Genomic DNA, 17,309 nt, shown 5'->3' with positions numbered 1-17,309 from the left:
TCGCCTGCCTACTCTTTTGTGTCATCTCTCAGTTGGCTGCTGGAGACAACATGTGTATAAGTATTGGTTCCCCTTAGGCCCCAACATATATGAAGTAACAAAAATTTCTGTGGCTTAACGTTGGTCCAGGGCGACTGTGTAACAGTTCTGACTCTGCTGATGCTAAATTATGGGTGTAGGAATTATGGAACGTCCTCAAATATCTTTCATCATAAAATCAGCTTTTCTTATTTTCTTGTTTCTTTGTAATTACCAAAGACTATAAAATGATGGCTGCACACAAAACAGCAGCTAAAGTTTATGAGCTCTCTTGACATACCCACTGTGGTAAACATGTTACATAATTACTAATTCTCACAATTCTACAAAGCAGATATGAGTGTCCCCTTCTCACAGACGAGGGGAAAACTCAGAACGAGCTGACTCAGGATCACATGGTTCAGTGTCAGCACGTGCAGGCAAACCCAAGTCAAGAAACTACACCCCATCATATATGTACCAAATCAACTCCCACCAGTTAACACACAGCGGCGGGGTCAATACTCAGGGAACTCAACACACCTTTCAGCTTTATGGTGCTCCAGAGGCAGCTTCTAGCTGTTTTATAATATCCCGGCTCACTGGTTTCTAACACTAGAAGAAAAGTCCGATTTTGCCATTGTTTGCACAGCAAGTCTGAAATGTTCACAGCGAGATAAAAGAATAAAACTATGATATAAGCAGAAAAAATTTTCCAGGTAGAAAGACATAATGGACGTTGTGCTATTCTGAAGCATTAAGCAAAGGAATCAAAATAAAATCACATTGTTTAAGCCTTATTTTACAAACAGAAAAATTAAGACTGTAAAAAGTTGCAACAGCGCCACCTATGGCTAAAAAGACCTTCCAGGTTGCCGGGAAACATGCAACACAAAAATTGACTGTAAGATGAGAAACGAGAATCAGATAACTAGAAGCTTATGTAGCATATACTGCACTTTGCTTTGGGGGGATGGAGGGGTATTCAGTATTTAATCTGATATTGCTAATACTCCTAAATATAAACAAAAGACATAGGCTCATGGAAGCTCATCTTAGAAGAGGAAAGAATCCAGTCCAGCCACTTCATTTTACACGAGGGGAGACTGAGACCTGAGATCTGTCCTCCTGGCAATCAGCAGCAAAGCTCTCCTAGGTCTCATGTCTTGCACTGTAGTAAAAACCAACAGAACTGTACTACGCCTATATTCATAAAAGTCACGTCTGTATTTTTCCAACAGTAGGTAATCTAAGTATCTTGCAAAATACTTCTCAAAGAGCCAGGAAATCATAGAAGGGTATTGAAATACAAAAACATTTATTTACATATTAAAACAGCATGAGCTTTATTCTCTCTATTAAAAAAGTGACATGTCAAATCAAAATTTTGAAATTTTAAAACCTGAAAAGAGTGCAGAAAAAAATCAAAATTTTCTTTAGTCACAAAAGAGAGAAGCTTATTCCCTGATAATAATCAATGTGGATTTTTCTAAACTCAATGGTTCTGGTCAGAATCCCGAGAAATTAAATGTCTGATGGATGGTTACACGGCAACATGAATTCTGAGCTTACATTCTGTGTAAATAATCTTCAAGGTCGTCTGCTTAAGGCAATTTAAGTAGTCCCTGTCTCACTAGAATGACACAGATTTCATTAAAGCTTCATACTGCACTTAAAAAAAACAATCCTAGTTACTTTAAGCCATATTAATGTATATCATATATACACATATTGAATATGCATCAGAAATAAGCTACCCTTTTTAGTATTCAGAGTTGATACTTCTAAACTATCAGTCACTGTGAAAGCGCATTTTTATTAAGCACCTCTACGGTGCTTTGTATACAAGGCGTCCAGCTCTCACAGTCAGACAAGGTAAACCATATTACTCAAATTTCACAAATGACGAAATATACTTAAGCCATGTAAACAACTAAGATATTCATCATCAGGAAAGAAAAGAGTAAGGATTTTACTTACAATACTCACTGACAAAGTTTTCTTTCATACTAAGACTACATAAAACAAATTCAGTGTTTGGAAATTTTTCAGTAAATAAGCACCACTAGAAAAAACAAGTAACATCATTAGCAACAGTTGGACTTTCAAAGACCACTTCTCTCTTGCACAATAGTTATTTTAAATGTTTTGTTTTTAGTTCTCACAAAGCACTAAATTAAAAAACTATTTCCTTTACAGTCATTACCTGAGAATAAAACATTTGTGAAAATGTACAATTTTAATTTATGCCACTCTGCCTCTCATTCTCACTGGTGTCTCTCCTTTGAAGACCTCATCAGGCTGAGATAGCTAAAATCGGTCATTTATGGGCTCACAGGAGTTCGGGAAAACACTCAACGGGAAGCTGATTAGAGGAGCAATTGAGAATTCATCCTGTGCAGCCTGGATTCCAGCATCGAGCTAGCCACCGCCAGCTGCGTGTCATTTGGGGCAAGCTGACCCATCTCTCAATCCCTCAGCTACAAAAAAGGAGACACTGATACCTACAATCAAACACTTGCTATGAAGTAAAATATGAGCAAAGCATTTTAGCCTCAGTTAGGCGTCCACTCACAGCGAGTTTGGTCATTATGATGATGAGGATGGCTGTTAACAAATTAAGCTCGACCAAACAGGAGAAATCACCTTAAAGGAGAAACATTTTAAGTCCATGAGTATTTCCTTTTGGGTGGACTGTAGAATATTCTATAGATTTTTTTTTAATAAACCAAATTTTGTCCATTAATTGTAGATTTACAGGTTCATGGACAAGTCTCCAGAAAAATAATTAGAGGCCTCTAACCTCTGAAAATTAAGATGTAAATTTAAAAAAAAAATCAGGGAAGAGATTATACCTCATTTGGGAGAGTATGTGCTTAGCATGCATGAGGCCCTCAATTCAGTCCCCAGTAACTCCATCTAAAAACTTTGTTTTTTAAGAAATAGAGAATTAAAGCAAAAGGATGGAGGAATACGGAAATTTTTAGAGACTCATCTCAGATTTAAGATAGGGAAGAATCCATCCAATTCTCAGAAGAAATCTTGAGGACTATGTAAACTGGATCTGAGATGTCTAGTCTTTTAACATTATTCATGAAATCATATTACCAAGTCTTAAAACTACCTGATAACCCACAGTGGTGATACTGATCATAACAGCTACCATCACGTATCGAGCTCCGGCTAGGACTGCTCTGTTCTGACATCTCTACCCCTAAGGCCTCACCAGGCAGAGAGCACTAAATTCGGTCATTTATGAGCATCTCGTGTAAGTCCTCCATTTGTGCTTCTCACTCTCCCCTCACCAGCTCCTCTGAGGGAAGCACTGTTATCATCTTCCCCACCCGCAGATAAGGCCACTGAGGCACAGACACTAAACCCGTTCCAGGCCACATTGGAATTAAAGGACGTCTGTATTTCTGCTGTTTTGCTTTTGACAAAGGAATCTGAGATATCAATTCAAAGCAGACTGTTAAATAATCAAGTCTGTCAGGTCTTCACCTCAAAGAGCAGATACTATAAATTCCTGATGTAGGATGAGGCTGCCGTCACAAACTGACTCAGCTTGAAATTAATATCCAAGATGAAGCAGCGGATACACGTAAATATTCACGATTGTCAAGTCTGCCCACGGGTCTGGGCCCTTCACTGCCTGAAAGGGGGTGAAATCCCCACCCGTGTCTGGGAGGGAAGCGCGGCTCTTCCCGGGCTCACCCAGGCTTCATAGGCTATTTACCCCCACAGACTAGCCTCAACGGTTAAAAGCTCTCAAGATTTTTACACCAGGCAAAACTGAAAGACATTTCTGTAGATGGAGCACTTTCTCAGGCTTAAATTTTTTTGCCTACACTCAGCCAGAGGGAGAAAAGAAACAGGACTCTACAAAGTCCTGACCCTCACCACTCACAGGAGTAGAATGACCACAGCAGAAGATGGCCCTTCACATTGCAGGATGTGAACAAAATAAAGATGCCCCAACAACAGGCACTCCCAGACACAGCGCTCAGCAGTCTTCTGCACAATCACAGTTGTGCAGCCCTCAACACCTTCTATTTCCAGAACACTTCATCAGCCCAAAAGAATCCCCCTATCACTAGCATTCACTCCGTAATCCCCCTCCACCCAGCCCCTTCCAACCATCACCTGCTCTCTGCCTCTGCATGTGCCTTTTCTGGGCTTTTCAGATCACTGAAATCAACAATATCTGGCCGTTTGTGTCTGCTTCCTTTCAATTAACATGCTGTTAGCAAGGCTTGTATATTTTGAAGTGGCATCAGCATCTCTTTATTTTTTATTTTTTTTGGAAACGTTAAAGATTATTAGAAGGTGGTAAGTACTATCAAAAAGAGTAGAGTGGAGCATAAGTGATTGTGTTTCAAAGGGAAAAGTGTGGGTTGAACAGTCAGGGTGGACTTCCCAAAACAGGTGGCATTTTTCATTTTCCTCTTTTTTTTTTCTTTTTTATTCACTCTTACGTGTGAATAATGTTCCACTACATGGAGATACTACATTCTGTTCATCCATTCAGCAGCTATGTATGGACGAGGTCCAGAAGAATGAGTGTAAGTGGTGACTAGCATGGATGGCATTTAAGCAAAGGGCAAAATGTGTTTTCAAAAAAAACCAACAAACAGAGGCGCAAGGAAATTCAGTGCGTTTCTGAGCAAAGTGCTTGCTTGCTTCGGCAGGACTACCGTGCAGGGCTGGGGCGGATATTGGCAGGAATCACGGTGAGGGAGTCACCTGAGAAGACATCCCACTGCAAGCAGCTCAGCCAATCCTCCTCCCTCATCCTGTATTGTTAGAGCAATGTTTCTAGGTTACTCTTATTTCAATTAATAGCATTTAACTGCACGTCTGATCATCACCATCAGACCACATTACCTCCAAGTCACAGAAAATCATTCACTGACCGGAGCAGCACCAGGACATAATGGTGATGGATTAGGGAGTCCTGCAGCATTCCAGCCTGCAGGCACAAACCCCACATGTGCCCTGGTGATGTCCAGAAAATAAAATGCATGGAAATATCTCACTGCTGGAACACGGCAGCTGCCCTCAAATTGCCCGAAAATCATGCTGGCAAAGCACTACTCAACCTTCTCAGTACAAAAAAAAAAAAAAGCTAAGAAGGCAAATTTAGGCTCTTCCATTGAAAACCAGCAGCCACCACTGCCAGTATTTGAGCTGGAATGCTCCTGACTTTGAAAACCACTGCGCAGTTCCTTTTCAAACGTGAAACTCATATATATATACCACGTAGATGATATTGCAGTAGGATTTTTCTTTTCAAAATTTCCAGTTGCAAAATTAGCACAAGAAAGTTTATGTTTAGGCTTTAAAAAAAATCAATTATCCTCCATTTTCTTAATTTTGAACTGATTATTATTTTATAAATGGAGCTATGGTGCGTATTTAAAACCTTTTGATTTCTGAAAACAAGACGTTTATGACCTCACTATTTCAGAGCAAACTTTAACGATTCTTTGAGAGGTGGGGCCTGGGGTGCTCACTAACAGCTCTTTAAATACTGACAAGGATGTGCTATTAAGTAATACAAAGGCTCTAAGTCCACATTAGCTCAGAAAGCAAAGAAACCACACCAAAGACTTCCTTAAATATTTTATATATTCCTATTCTTTTGAATATTAAAGCTCTTAAAACATATGATTTTTTTTGAAAAAGACAACAGCTGTAATAATTTTCCTCTCACCAAGAAAGCAATCTTTATCAGGAATAAAAACCCCTATGGAAATCGAAATGACAGGACGTTTCTAGCTAAGTGAACATCCAGATCTGAACACAAACCTAAATCCTATCAGATCTCACTCGAAGGAGCTCTACAAAGGCCTGGGCAACCCTGGAGATTAGCTCTTTTGTTCCAAATGTTGGCTGAGCTAAGATAATCACACTAGGCATGGAAAGAGAGAAGAGGAATGTCCACCTGGCAGCCTCCATCAGTTTTCTTCCAGCCACAAGGTGCCTCTAGGGCAGCCCCGCTAACAAGTCCCCCATAAGAAAAGCCGGCATCCACACTGCCCCTGCCGTCCCCAAGTAGCCCCGAAGCCCATATCCCAGCCTGTGAATGGTCTTCAAATGATCCCCCAGTTGGTGGCACCCTCCACCTCTTCCCCGCTACACACACACACAAAGCCACGACAGCCTTCCCAAAGCACAAATTTGATTACATCAACCCCACTTCAAACAGTTCAGAGGCTCCCTGGTAGAGTTCTAGCCCCACCCCAGACCCTGCTCGCCCAGCCTCATCTCAGTACATAGGTCCCCAGTGACCTCAGGAGCCCCCTGACCTGCTCCTACTTCCCACTTGCCTCCAGGTTCATTTTGACTGTTTCCCAAGGAAGCCTTCCCTCCCTCCAACCTCCACAATTTGTTCCTCTCTTCCTAGAACATTCTAGGCTAACTGACAACGCTAAGCTCTCAAGAAGCAAATACATTTTGCTTATTTATGTGGCTACACTCTCTCTCCCCTAGACTCACTGAAGTGCACGTGTTATGAATAAATGAATGACGGGTTGGATCTCAAAGGGACAGACATACCTGCTCTCACCCGTCCCGACCCTTTTGTCTGTAGTATATCAGAAGCAAAACCAGAAGTACCTTCCCTGAGGGTCACTTCTGTTGACACCCTTCACTGCCTACTGTGTCAGTTCTAGTAAAACTCAACTTCTTCCAAAGCCCTACACCCCGGACTCTCTCCAGTGTCCTCCCCAGCAGGGACTCCCTCCACCCTGGACCGCACAGGGCACTCTCCCCGGGTCCCCACGCCAAAAGCCTCCAGGCCTCTGCCCGGGCTGCACCTGCGACCTGAGCCACATTCTTGACTCCTTCTCTTGGCTGACTCTTACTCTGTCCTCACAACTGAATGTACAGCCCATTTCTTCCAGGAAGTCCTCTCTGATAATGTCCTTTAGGTCTTGTCTGGGCTCTATCTATAGCAGCAGTACATGGTGACCAACTGGGTGTTTGCCCGCTCCTTTGAGACCACGAACACTTGGGAACCACGTGGGAAGGAGTGAGAGATTACAAGACAGGTGGGGGAATCAAAAAGCAGAAATCACAGCCCAAGTCCCAAATTCAAGGATACTTTCTCAGAAAAAAGTATAAACTATTTCACACGTGTGCCATTTGGCTACTATTTTTGTGGCTTGTGGACAGCAAGAACTTGGTGTTCTAGCCCAAAACCCAGGTTACATGCAAAGAAATGTATATATTCTTATCCAAAGGAAACCAGAGCTGCTCAACAACAGTTTTCATTTAGAACTGAAAGGAAATTTGATAAAGGCAATCTCTCTCTCTCTCTGCTTTCTTTTCTGGAATCATATAATTTTAGAAGTATTTGCGTGACTAACAGACGGCTACAGCCCGTGATTCTGCACTGAAGTGTTTGAGGCTGAGGAAGCCTAGATTACATTCACTCTGTAAATGCAATCACACCAACACACTGATAGGTGCCGTGAGTGGTGGAGCTGATGTTCCAAAGCAGGCAACATTATTCTGTAAGAGAACTCTAAATAGAAAGTAAGAAATGCAATGTCCTGTACTCAATTTCATTTGCTATATGGGCCATTAACTGATAGTATATCTTGACTAATGAAACCCAAAAATAAATTGTCAACTTCGATTTTCTTCATCTGACCGTTTTATGCTAACATCGGATATTAAACTCTCACTCCATATGGAAAGCTCAGGCCTACGCTGCAGCACAGTTACATCCCGTGGAAGAAAGCCGACCAAGGGAGAACTGGAGAGTTTCCCTTCAGAAGCTGCAAAGTCTGGTTTTGCACCTGTACACCATTTGCAACCACGTCATCATCAAAGGAGTTAGACGTTACCTCTCTGGGACGAAAATCACTGCGTGCTTCAGAACCATCAAAGAATGCTGAGCTTTGTGAAACAGTCCAGAGGCGCTTAAATCATACTTTTTCTGAAAGGCTCCAAAACTGACCCACTTCACCATTCCAGGTATAACAGGGAAGTACTGGAAACAGTAGAGAGAACATGCCCTTGAATTCTGACAAGGCTCTACTTGAATCCTGCTACAGCATTTACTAGTCGCTAAATGGACCAATTCTTTAACCCCTCTGAGAAGGCTTCCCAATCCCCAAAAGGGGGCTGCCACCGCCCACCTGGGAGGCATGGATGTGAATGAAACACGCAAGTGGGGCGGCCAACTGGTACCTGACACGGGGCCTGGCTAGTTTCCCTCCGCTGCCCTTCTCCCCCTTTAAACTTGCACTGATCCCCCGGTAACGATCAAGCCCCCGGAACAGACTGCCCGTATCTTCTGTGTATCCCTGGATACATGCCTTACCCTTAGGAGGCCAGAAAAACAACTGCCTCCTCCCAAGTCACTAACAATGTTCTTAAGAGTCTGGGTATTTTTAACTCTATTTTTCAGGGAGACTATTCCAGAATTTTGCAAGCACCATTCTCCAGGTTGGCTCCCCTCCCAGTGCCCATCCCTTCTCACCTCAGATCCTCTGTCTGACTGCCTTCTGTTCATGGGAAAGCGAGTCCGGTAAGGTGGGGCTCCCTAGGCCTCCCTCCCTCCCTCACAGGTGATTGTGACTAACTTCTCCCCACTCCTCACTGCAACTCTAGCTTCTGAGGAGTCTACCCTCCCGTACCCTGCAGCCTCTGCACCTTCCCAAGACGCACACGTGGCCACGACCCTCCCTTCAGATTTCTTCCTGGCTGGCCCTGCCCAGCCCCTGGCCCCTTAAGGATAACTGGCATTGCTTTGAAAATGGCAAACGCCACTGACTGACACACCAGAGCTGTATGGTCTGGGCTTTCCTCCAACCAAGACACAGCCCTGCCCCCCTCAGTCTCAGTCTGCACCTCTCGAGATGATCTAATTCACATGCAAGGCTGTGAACACCAGCTAAGAATGACGACTCCCAACGTGTATCTCTAGTCCGGCTCCTTCACCTGAGCCCCAGGCTCATCGACCCGAGTGCCTCTTTGAAGTCCTAATTTGGATGACAAATGGCATCTTAAAAATGCCTCATGTCCACCATTTACTCTGGAATTCCATTCCTGTCAGGTATCTCCCAGACTCCCCATTTTAGTAACAGCCCCAGCACCCACCGAGGTGTCTGAGGACACATTCAATTTCCACTGTTCCCTCCCCCAGGCCCTGCCCTGGAATCAGTCCTGTTATTTCCATCAATAAGCCCATCTCAACTGTAGTTCTGTAGGGACCATGGCCGGAAACACACAAGCTCACAGCATGGTGCACTAACAGTCCTCCGTAGGGTGCTCCCTGGATGGGGAGGCATCTCCTGCCGCTGTTCACCTCAGAAGGCAGTGGATTCTCACACAGGAGGCCCAGGAGAAGGGACTCAAGTTTCTCCCATGGTCTGAGCTTTGAAGGGCCCGAGGTCTGGGGGAGCTCCTAATTAGCAGACACACTTGCCAATGAGCAGATGAGGATGGGGGAACCCACGCAAGGCTGTTATCACTTCAACTCATGGGCTCTCAGGAGCCATGGGAAAGGCCTGTGTCCAGTGTACAGCCCAGCCATCACAGATCCCAGCCTGCATTTGCCAACCCGGACAGCCTAGACTCCATCTACTTGCGACACTTACTTCTGTTCTGTTCCCCACCCAGAATGTGATGGACTCATTCAGATATTCTGGCCTGTCTCAAGCGAGACAAATTCAGTGAAAAATGAAGTGTCCACATTTGGACCAGAGCATGAAAGGAGAAACAAGGCCTCATGGTCAGCATGATGGTGGTGGCCAAACAATTCCACCAGGTGAGATGAACCAGGGTAGGGTTGAGAATCCAAGGTCCTGGGTTGGACAAATCATCTTCCTTCATTGTTGACTGGGGTGTTGGGGACTGACTACCACAAACTAACGACACGTTAGGGGGCCCACGTGGTGGGCGTCAGCTGCAACAGAAACGGATTCAGCTCTTTACTGCCAACATGGGTTAAAAGTAAAGGCCGAGGCAGGAAGGTCTGCACGGCTGCTGAGGCAAACCACAGACCCAGCTCTGAATGCCCACTGGCTGGAGCAGAGAGGAAGCTACGGCCCTTTTAGCAGTCCCTTTGCCCAACAGATCCAGGTAAGCCAGCTACTTAGGAGAAGGCCATGTTGTCCTGATACTCAGAAAAACCAGCCTCGTAAAGGGAAAAAATAGTGGCATGGATTTTAGACCAAATTCTGCCCATTTATGAAGGCAAAGTAAAGTAAATGGCACGGGGAAGTTGAATGCAAAAAAAAAAAATTAAAGAATCAAACGGTGACCGCTTCCTCCAACAGCGTCCCCTGCAGCTGTCACCTCCGTGGCGGCCACATCCTCACCAGTGACCGCCGGCCAGGAAGCGACGTCACGCACGTCACACAGCGACAGCCAGGAACCGCGTGCTGAGCACGTTTGTGTAAAAGCAGGAATCGAGCAAAATGCTGCAGAGTTTGACCTTACAAGTTTAAATACTCCATGAAAAGAATCCCTGAGCAGCCGCCTAAATCAATTCACATCTTACTTCTTCAAAACAATGAAACAAATTTAATAAGGGTGCATTTGTCACCAAATAAAAGGAGGACCAAACATGTTCCTCAAAAGCAAGGATTTCAACAGGTATCAAACACCAGTGGGTGATGAGCTAACAAAGCAAATATTCCAAAAAATTAGAGAATAAAAAATGACTAAGATAATAGATGGATCAAAACAGCTGTTAAGTTGTTGCTTTTTAAAGCGATGGAGACTGTACGGAGGGCAATCTGGCTATTTCAAATGCAGGGTGTGCACAGCCCACATTTTCAGAAGCAACAACATACTCACTGGGCAGTACAAGTGAAAAAGGAGTAAAGAAAAATGAAAAGAGGAACAAGAGAAAATTAGAATCACACAAGAACAAAAATAATTTTGACTGCATGTACAAGAATTTATGTGAGTGTGTGAGGCCAGGGACGCGGGGATGGTGAAGCCCAACCTCACCTCCTGCTCAAGGGAAAGCAGGGGCCTGAGGGGAGCGGCGCTGCCGTGGGACCACAACGTGTTCAGCTCCCCTAACCAAAATTCGACCTACAAGCGACTAGGCAGCTTTTGAGCTACAAATTATTGTCGCATTTCAGTCTGGACCGTTTTACTCACTTCCACCAAGAGTAGCAGGAGAGAATGAGGCTCTGCTCCTGCACCAAAGCATTGTTTAAAAAATTAATGACTGTGGAATAGTAAAAGAAACAATGGAGTAAAAGTGACTGGAGGAGAATGTGCTTGACCCGAGCTCACTGGCCGCGTTATCTCAATGACGTTCAGATGCTGGCTGAGCCCTTATGGTACCAGAATAGACAGACCCACAAGGAGGCAGGTTTAATGCGCTGAACCACTGTGGGCTAAGTACACATCCGGCTACTCCGCCAAGTCCCAAGGGCAGACTTCAAAAGGCAAAAACAAGCTGGCATTCTCTGGTGGGTCTGCAGACTCAGAGACAAGCATTTGTTGAGCAAAAATGTCACCAGTGCCTCCTATGACAAAAGAAGTGGCACTGGCGTGGGGGCTGGGGCAGGGCTCCAGGCTTCCACTGCTCACTCACCAGTCTGTCCAGGGGGAGAAGGTGGTCCCTGCTTAGGTTTCGCTGATGCACCTACTCGACTAATGTCTGGGGCCTCAGCAGGAGTTGACAGATGAGGTGAACGGAGCGAGACTCTGTGTAGCACGGTGCTGGGAGCTATGCCCTCAGCAGTGCCCAGGCTCCTAAACATGCCAGCTCATCTCCAAGAAGCAGATGGGGAGTGCGGGCATGTAGATCACAGGGCCCTGTGAGGACAAGTACAGATCATGGCCACGACATGCCTCTCCTCTTCCTTAAGCCATAGAGGTATTTCTGGGGAGGAACAGAAAATTCATCCAGAGCCTGCTAGGTGGGCTCTCGCAGGTGGGACTAGTTTCCCCTGTGCTTCTCACTCACAGGGCTGGTCTAGACATTCTTTTTATTAATTCCCTAGCATCTTCTCCTCCAACTTACCAACAACCAGAAAGTAGGATCTGATCTTAGGTAAGTTCAAGAATCACAGAGCACCACCTCCAAACGGGCCCGGTAGCACATGCCAGGTCTTCTGACCGCCACCTGTGGGACCACCATGAGCCCTCTCCAGACTCAAGGACTGAGGCCGTAGGCCGGGGGGACACAGCTTCCCTCACTCACCCCAGCAAAGGGGGACCACGTCTCGGCAAAGGCATCTCACCCTCTTCAGCCCGAGGGAAAACATGATAGATATACGGGGAAACAGAGCAGAAGGTGGGGGGTAGGCAGCCCAGAAGAGCTCATCTGTACTTCCGAGGCAAAGTGGGGCCATTGACTTAATCACAGGGACAAAGTGGGAATGAACATTTCCCTGCTCTGTCCCATACACCGTGATACGCCTTTCCCTGCATAAGGAGTTCATTCGGAAGTCCCTGGCGGTGTTTCTGATGTCCTAACTTGGCATGGTGGCTGTCGGGCAGGAAGAGAGGGCCTGAGCTGAAAAGGTGCTGGGCCTGGGAGGCAGGTGACAGCGGCTCCAGCCGCAGCTCAACCAGCGCCTCGTTCTGCCTCTCGGGGCTCAGCATTTCATCTATAAGCAAAGGGATGAGCATGTACCAGGACAGGCTGCCCAACAGAAATGAAATGAGAGCCATGTAAAGAAAGTTTCCCAGTTGCCACGTTTAAAATTTGAAACAAAGAAACAAACCAACAAACAAAAAACAAATACTAGAATGTGATTTTAAGAACAGATCTTACTTAATCTACTGTATGTAAAATACTATTATTTTGACATGTAATCAATATAGGAAGTAGAGAGATAGTTTATGTACTTTTACTAGACAAGCCTCAGCGTCTGATGTGCATTTGACCTACAGTACATCTCAGCTGAGTCCAGCCTCCTCCCCAGTGCTCCTAGCATCAGTGGCTTTGGCTACTTTATTGGACAGCAACTCCAGGGGTCCCACCATGTTCCTGGCTGTAAAGCGGGAGTAAGTGTCCACACTAACCCTAAAAGGATCTCTCTGAAATAAAGGCGGATTCACTTTGAAATGTCTGGAAACCGGCGGGCTGCACCTCCCTCCCCCCTTGGCTACAAGATTGACTTCTTCCTTGCTGATCCCTTTCTGGATGTAGGGAAGCAATCCAGCACACAGCCAAGGTGGACTGGCTTCCAGGTTAACTTACCTGCTGTCTGTGTCCAGTCCCATGAAGTCCTCCTTCTCAAACGGGATGCAGGGGAGGGGGATCTTGTCCCCAGAATTCTTGGGGCCACCATCCAGCCACTTGGACTTGAGCAAGATGAAGAGTGACTCAGTGAAGTCCTCGATCCTCTTCTCCACCACCCTGCAGTACTCTTAGATTGAAGGCAACGTCGGTGCGCGGCTGCTCGGCTACCTCCCCATGCTGCACAAAGACAAAAAGCTGAGAGTCATTAAGCGATGTGCCATACAGCTCCTCTGCATGTGGAGCTTCTCGAAGGCCTTGGCAGAGAGACATTCGGTAATGGTGAGAAGGCCCACGACCTTGGGGTGTTTCTGGAAGACGCTCTACCGATTCTCGGGCACATAGCGGTGCCTGTAGTGGATACAGAGTGTCCACTGGGAGCCACAAGGGCTGATATGGCTAACCGAGGTGAGTAGCTGATAGATGCAAAAGAAATTCTCCTCTGAGATGATCTCTATGGATTGGACCACAACGGGACGAGTCTGGTGGTCCTCAGCACACTGCACGTAGTCAGGGATGCTCATGTTGCAGGCCCTGCCGAGAGGGGAGAGGAGATCGAGGTACATTCTCTGCTGTGTGCTACGGGCCCATCTGGGTTGCGGTGACCTGGTGTGTACCAGCCAGAAGACAAGGGAAGCCAAAGCAAATCCAAGGGTACAGTTTGTCCTCAGAGTCTGCATATGGCTACTGTAGCTCGGATCACATTACCCAGCTTTTGGTCTAGGCTTCCTGCCTCTGCAGAGAAAGGTCATTTCTTATTTTCTATTTCCAAGCACCTAGCAAGGCCCTGATGCAAAGTCACTGCTCAAAAATGCTGAATAAAGAAATGAACAAAGGAAATGCTTCCCCAACCCCCTTCAGCAGAATATAAAGAGAAGGACCACAGTAGGATCAAAAGATCTGGATTCCTATTCAATTTATTTGAACTCCTAAGCTTCATAATAATGGATAAGAAAACTTGCCTTGGGGTAGAGGGTACTGTTCATTGGTGGAGCACATGCTTAGCATGTACGAGGTCCTGGGTTCAAACCCCAGTACCTCATTTTAAAAAATCAAACAAATAAATACACCTAATTTCCCTCCTGAAAAAGTATTTTTTAATTCAAAAGTCAAAAAACACCTTGCAATTGACACAACATTGTAAACTTGACTATACTTCAATTAAAAAAAAAAGCCTTGCCTTACAAGAATATATCTGGATTACGGATGTTTGAAAATGTAAAATGCATAGGGTACCACCTGCATAAAAGGAGGTGACTGTACACATGTTCTATCCCTCCTTTATGAGTTATACTTCCTTTGGGGAGGTTATAACCTCTCAGAGCTAATTTTCTCAGATTAAAAAATATAAATATTACCTGATTCTCAGTACTGCTGAAGAATCAGATAACTCTATGAAAGCATCTGACCCACAGAGTTTACTCAATAAATGTTTGTTGAATGAATGAATAAACAAGCAAAGTGAATGCTGCTCCCTGCCACAAACCATCATAATGGTACTGCCTGGAAATCCCAAGCCCACGTTCACCCGACTCTGCATTAACAATGTGGGTGACCTGGACAGGCCTGCGTGCTTCACGAAGCCCCAGTTTAATCGTGAATAGAAATAAGGGCAATAACACAAACCTCAAATTGTTAGCGAGTCAGTAATGAATTGTACCCCAACACTGCATGATGGAACCATTAAGAAAACTGGGCAAAGGGTCCATAGGCCCTCTCCATATAATCTCTTACTACCACATGGGAATCTACATTACATCTCAAAATTAAAAGTCTAATATTTTAAAGAGGTTATCGAGGTTAGGTGAGCTCACTGTCTCAAATAAGGAACACACAGTACAAATAGGACAATGCCCAGCCCATGAGATACACTCAGTTAACATTCCCACTGAGCCCACTAGTCCCTCCAACTTCAGAGCAAGAGGATGGGTCCTCGTGGCAACAGGCCACAGCACCTGAAGCTAACAAAGCTAATGGTGTCCACTTAAAAGAGCCCCTGTCACCACCCTTGTTCTAATTTTCTATTTGTAATTTTTTTCTTTTCATTAAATTGGAACTCCAAATTGCATAGAATTCTTACCAGATATCATGATGGCAGCCCTTCAAAACCTGACCACAGAGATCATGATGGCAGCCCTTCTTGGTGAAACAATAAAATGAAAAGCCATTTCCACAAGACCTCTGTGTAAATCTACTAGGGAACTTCATCCTGGACTGAGGAAGAGGACTGGGGAGTAGGGGGTAAACTGGGACACGGAGAAATATGGGCCACCTGTCCCACAATGGACTTTAGACTCACCCTCACCCTCCAGGAACTTCTAAATACACACAGACAGAGTGCTATGGACAAGAATTTTTTTTAAACAAATCCCTGAATCCCTAGCAGATCTTGTTTCTACCGAGACACAAATATCTTATTTGTATAATGTTTCACAGAAGCCTTAAAATATTATCACCCCAACTTGACACATCAAGAAACTGAGGTAGAGAAGTTTATCACATTCTACAAGATTAGAGAGAGGCCACGTCAGACACCGTATTTAAATCCAAGTCCCTGCTCCGTTGCTCACACTAGAAAGTGTCACATACTGCCTCTTTCCTGCCCTCTCCCTGCAATAAATCTCTGAAGAGTCTTTTCTGTGTCACCTGCAATCAAAATCACATCAATTTTTCACAAAGAGCTATGTCACTCCTTGGAGGACATACCAAAATCTAAAGGGTTGGGTTGAGAGGAGATATTTGCATTTTCTGTTTCTCAAAGGAAACATGGCTTTAAAAGAAACTGAAAAGTATTTATCTAGTCTAAGCGCTCATTGTGCACAGAAAGAAACGGAGGCTCAGAGGAGAAGAGGAAAGGGCGTTATTAACAAATATTGCCTCAGCGCAGCACTAAGCCAGCCCTGGGCACTTCTGGGGGAGGATCTGGAAGGCCCAGGAAAATGAGTGTTAGAAAATAGAAAGAGAAGAAGAATATAAGGTCCAGTCTCTACACCACCATACCATGAATTTCCACCAAATTACCCAGTATGGGTGCAGCCAATAGTAAGGTTGTCTAAACAGGTTATTGAAACCTGGAATTCTCAACCATAGTGGAAATTCCAGCATTTACTGTGCTTTTTTCCCAGTTCAATTATCAATTCAGTGGGCATTCTGTACCAGGGACTACACGAGACCTGGAGTTCTCCCAAATAAAGATCTCTATTACCACGTGTGCAAACCACATAAAGACCACCAGAAGAAAAGCGCCCACAGATAAGATGGAATTACTGAAACTGAAAGCAGCCAAAGAGCATATATTACTAGGAAAAATGGTGCTCCTATAAATGGACTCATGGACATAGAAAGCAAACTGTATTTAGCAGGCAGGAAAGGAGGGATTAACAGATACAAATTAGTAAATATAAAATAAATGACAAGGACCTGCTATATAACACAGGGAACTATATTCAATTTCTTGTAATGAGTTATACTAAAAACAATCTAAAACATATGTATATACATATGCATATGTTTATAACTGAATCTCTGCTGTACACCTGAAACTAACATTGTAAATTGACTACACTTAAATAAAAAATAATTTAAAAAATAAGTAAAAATAAAAGCAACGCCATTAAGAAAAAATAAAAGAACACTCTAATCCCCTTAGCTGTAGGTGGTGGAGAATTCTGGTTGAAAACACCAAGTCCACTGGATCACTCCAGCAATGGCTGTCACTCTTTCTGACCATCAGAGAGTCACTTGCTTCACTGAGGTTTCTTTTCTCTTCTGTGAAAGGCTACAGCTGCAACTAACGATGTATAGAATCTCATCATTCACAAGCCCAACAAGTAGTGAGGACTTCCCATGGGCCAGGCTCTGGACAGAGGAAAATATAGGGTCCGAAATATATTCATGGGTAGAAGAAGTTTGTGCCATAAAGACGTTAATTCTTCCTGTTTTGATAGACAGATTCATTGCAATTCTGATTAGAATTCCTACCAGATTTTTCTTGGAATATAACAAGTGAATTTATGGTCAAGATTAGCCAAGAAATTTCTTTAGAACCACCACTGGGGAGGGGTGG

At 44.5% G+C, this 17,309-nt stretch overlaps 1 pseudogene; it reads right to left on the bottom strand.

Annotated features, from left to right (window-relative positions):
* Nucleotides 1-17,309, bottom strand: part of LOC140695069 (trafficking protein particle complex subunit 9-like) — a 114,847-nt pseudogene that overhangs the window by 96,121 nt on the left and 1,417 nt on the right.

This window comes from Vicugna pacos, unplaced genomic scaffold, assembly GCF_048564905.1.
Source record: "Vicugna pacos unplaced genomic scaffold, VicPac4 scaffold_130, whole genome shotgun sequence".
Lineage (NCBI taxonomy): Eukaryota > Metazoa > Chordata > Mammalia > Artiodactyla > Camelidae > Vicugna > Vicugna pacos.
This window is presented reverse-complemented; position numbering and strand designations above follow the sequence as displayed.